Source organism: Gadus morhua, chromosome 6 (assembly GCF_902167405.1).
Source record: "Gadus morhua chromosome 6, gadMor3.0, whole genome shotgun sequence".
Taxonomy (NCBI): domain Eukaryota; kingdom Metazoa; phylum Chordata; class Actinopteri; order Gadiformes; family Gadidae; genus Gadus; species Gadus morhua.
This window is the reverse complement of record NC_044053.1, coordinates 7319141-7323485: the sequence shown is the minus strand read 5'-3', so window position 1 is coordinate 7323485 and position 4345 is coordinate 7319141. Positions and strand designations below refer to the sequence as shown.

Sequence of the window (4345 nt, the reverse complement as noted above, 5' to 3'; positions counted from 1 at the left end):
TCACTCACTGTTAAAATCTCGTACTCTGTAGCAATACACAATGTGTAGGATCATACTGCACTGTTATTGAAAACTGCAACTTTGCCTCTTTTTTGCTTGGCGATCCAGTTTAGGTTTAGCCTGCAGTACCTCCTCAATCCAAACACAATTGATTTACTGTGCCATGACAGATAATGTGTTGTACGTATAATGTGTTCTGTCTCCGGTATGATACAATTATTTTATTGATCCCCAGTGGAAACTATGTGTGTCACAGGATGTGTAAAGAAAATATTGTATATGGCGTAGTATAATATCATGTTATTGTGTTCTTCTTCTGCAGAGATGGTCAACTCAGGATTAACTGTGTATGAATATCCCTGTCAAATATAACAGTACATATCATAGTAACTTATTAAATAAGTAGTAGGCCTGATCATGTTTCCATGTCGTTGTTGTATCTTGCTTTTTTGGGCCTGTCGGATTGTGTTTGGAATGGACTCCCATGACTTCACTACTGAGCACTAGGTTCGGTTTTTGGTAGCGGGTGATCCTGACTAATGTTTAAATGAGTCATGAACAGTTTACTTAAGTTTAAATTCTCGAAGGGGACGCGTCAAGAAACATCAATGTTTGTATGGCTGTGGATTGTTTTCAGGGTAAAGTTTACAAAAACTCTTTACCCGGAAAGCCACATGAACACTGAAAATAATGTGTAAAGGCATGGATTCATAAATGTTGGCATTATATAAATACTATTTATCTGTTGAATCAAAGGATTTTGTAAGTGTATTTGTTCAAATTGGAATTTGACAAACATAATATTTCAGAATATATTTGTATTGGGTAGCAGGGGGGGCCCACAACAGTTATTGCACTGGGGCCCTAATGACCTACTTACGCTTCTATGAGCTTGCCACATCTTAACGAAGAAAAGCAATTGACGTTGCCCTCTTTATTTAGCTCACTTCCAAAACAGCTGTGGGCTGATAGGAAAACTAGGACGGCTTAAACCAAGTGTTTCAGCGGGCCGTCGCTACTGCGGTGAGACTGGGCCGAGCTCAGTGCGCTCAGCTCCGTCTGCGTACAGTCGCGGTCACATTTCAAAGAGCTCTGCTCGGTTTCACCCCGAGGGTTGGGCGCGCAGCGTATGATTATTTACAACAAGGATATATTATTGAAAAAGTTTGCGTAATAGCGAATTGGCACAAACACGCTCAATGCGTGAGAGTGTACATCGCTGGGTTTTCAATGTAGGCCTACAACGAAACGTTTCTCAGCACTCCCTCGATGCGGATGGCGACGCGGTATTCTGAGCCCCCGGCTGAGGCAGATATGTCATTGTCCACGGCACTGACATCCTGGTCTCCGTCAAACTAGATGCCATGGTGATCTCTTGAGGGGCTCCCGACCGGCCGGGGAGATGGACAGGACGGAGATAGATATAGCTAATTATATAAAGAAAGTCTCATCTCCGTGTTCAGTGGAGCCAAAACGCAGAACTCCCCAATCCCTCACGATCCACATTCTGACCTCAGTCATCTCTTCTGGGAGCAGCAGGAGTGGGGGTGAGGGCCTGGCTTACCCCAGGCCCTCACCCCTCCTCCTGCTGCTCCCATTTAACCACCACCATTACCCGAATCAGGGAGTCTATTTGATGCAGCGCCAAATTTTATGTTCCACATTTTAGAACAATCATTCAAAACGATCATTTTTTTTATCCATCTGTCAGTCTGGCCATCTGTCGGCTAGTAACGGAATGGGGGTTGATTGCCACGTTGTAACTTGTGCCCGGCCGGGGAGCGCGGTTCTCTTGGCGTGTTGGTGATTGATTGACATGGCTTTGATTGGCGCGACATTCCCCCGCCGGGCTCTGATTGTATTTTGGGGGAGCACAATCTGAAAGTAATGTGTCCGATTCACTACAATTCAGTGTCAGACGCCATCTGAGAGTTTTTGGAACAGCACATCGGAGGTACTAATCTAGCGTTTCCAGAGGTTTAAATTGTCTTTAACAGTCTTTGTTTTTAACAAGAATTAGCTTTGTTATAGCTGATTTGAATTGATTGACAGTAAGTAATTGACTTGAACTGAACTAATTAAAGAAAGAACACGGACAACATTGTATGTTTTCATTGTAGGCTACATCTATTTAAGAAGCACCTCAAGTAGTAACCTTTGGGAATCAATGTTCTGTTTTGTATTATCTTCCGCCAGTAAACTTTACCTTGTTCTACCTTGCATTCTTGTTCTAGTGTCATTGTTCTACCTTTACCTTGTTCTAGTGTCATTCTTACATCATGGTGGTGCAACAAGGAAATTGTTATAGTTTATAGCAGAAAACTTTTTTATTAATTTATTGTCCGTTGACAAAAACTTACCCCAACTTGAAAATGGGGGTGAACGACAGCCAATTATGGTTGTGATCCTTGGCCTCTAATGCTTGATTCCTTTTTTTCGCAAAACTTTTCAGGCATTAATTTACTATTTAAAAATTTCCGTTGGCCCTCTCACTGCTGCATGCTTCTTTTGCATTAATGTTTATGCACATTGACTAAATGAATGCTCGGCCAGTGTGGAACATGCACCCAGCACAACAGCATTCACTCCCAGATTGACTGGAGGTTGCAAGCCCCACAGAAGGGGGCCGGCAAAGACATTATTGATTTCTTTGACAGCCCACCGATGCGGAGGCCCACCAGGATTTGTCCCGGTATGCCCGATGACCAGTACGCCACTGGCTTTGGCCACCTTATCCTAAACATGTGTGTGAAATTACCCTAAACATCTGTGAGGTTATTTAAAAATTTCTGCGACCTTAAGGTTGAAAAAAAAATCCCCATGCCGAACTTACTGGCCAACTGCAGATGTTTTGAGACAATAGGGTAGGGTGTTCGACTCCCAGCCGAAAAGTACTGGGTTCAATCTCCAGTGTCCACTTCCTGTAGACATTCTTGAGCAAGTCTGTAAGGCGGCGGATAAACACTAAATAACAGAACGGTACCAAACACTTTTAGAATATGCATGAGGTTAGGTTCTGTTGGCCCAACAAGCCTCACTGAGCATACTTCCAGTCATCATTTGTTACTCTGACCCGCAGACCAAGAAAATATCTGCTTTAGCTTGGTAGAATTAACAAAGTGTACAAGCACAAAGCACAGGTCTATATTTGTTCAACGTTCTTCCGGATTGTTTGACCACCTCACCAGGAAAAAGAGCTTGAGTGTTTTATTGAGTCAGGAAAATTAATAATTCAAACGACACTGTGGCTCTTAAAATACACCGGAACCCAAGAGGAAACGAATAAGGTAATCGGCTCCAGTGGAGAAGCCAAGAGATGCTGACTAATTTGGCGTGAAAAGCTAGTTCAGCTTTGTTTTAGAAAATTAGCATGATGGCATGTATGGTAGAGTGACTGACCACACTGTCCCAGTTCTCCGGGGACAGGCCCCGTTATTGGTGGCCTGTGGCTGGCTGGATCTGTACCGGTAATGTACCGGGACAAAAAAAATATGAACAGACAAGAAGACAATTGGTATTTAGTCTCATTAGAGGCTGTGACGTGACCTCACTAAGCGGGGATCTCTCGGGGGAATTTATACCATAAGCAGGCATGGCCGATTATAAACAATAGACTATCAATACATACCTTGGATATTTTTGTCTGGTTTGTCAAAGCTTAATATACATCAGAGTAAACCATAATGCATGAAGGCTATTGCCCAATCATTTACTACAGTACACTATTTACCATGATAAGAACAGGCAAAATTTCAATATGTCCCCTTTTTTTAATTTCTGAAATTATAACATCAGGTAATTTGTTGATATATGGACTGCCAACCCCATATGTCCCAGTTTTACCTTTCAGAAATCTGGTCACCTTAGTTTATTGCAACTCTGCCCATATGAAGTGAAGTTTTGTTGTTGTTAAGACTGAGAGACGTTGACAGAACATGGTCGCGGGTGTCTTCAATAGGGGATATTTTGGGCTTTTTGGGAGTAATAGTCAGTTTTTTAAATTAGAAGCAGCTCATTAAAATCCACTCGGTCTGACGGTATCATTAAAGACCTATCCTTCGCTTCAAATGACTCCGAGCCAGGGCCAAGAGCCAGAACGCTGACTCATATAAAGTTAACCAAGTGTGCTCTATCATAAGTTTAAAACAATTTAAAGTACAAAATAAGTAGCTTAATCCCTCAATCATATTAATCTAGCCAATAAATACACCTTTTGGGCTTCAAAACTGATTATTTACCCAATTATTATAAGAAGTTATGCTGATATTTCTCTGATTATCCCTCAAGATAATGAGAGATAATGCCCCCAGCACTGACCTCGCTTGCAGTGTTCTTATGAAATGAT

The 4345-nt window shown here is 42.0% G+C and overlaps 1 protein-coding gene across 3 annotated transcripts in view; it reads left to right on the top strand.

Moving 5' to 3' along the window:
* The window catches only part of nsmfb (NMDA receptor synaptonuclear signaling and neuronal migration factor b), a 39017-nt gene extending 36797 nt beyond the window's left edge, over nucleotides 1–2220 (top strand). For all 3 annotated transcript variants that reach the window (XM_030359674.1, XM_030359673.1, XM_030359672.1), the window contains one exon: nucleotides 1–2220. This exon is cut by the window's left edge and continues 2754 nt beyond it. The gene's annotated coding sequence lies outside the window, so the exon portion shown is untranslated.
* Nucleotides 2221–4345: the final 2125 nt, after the last annotated feature.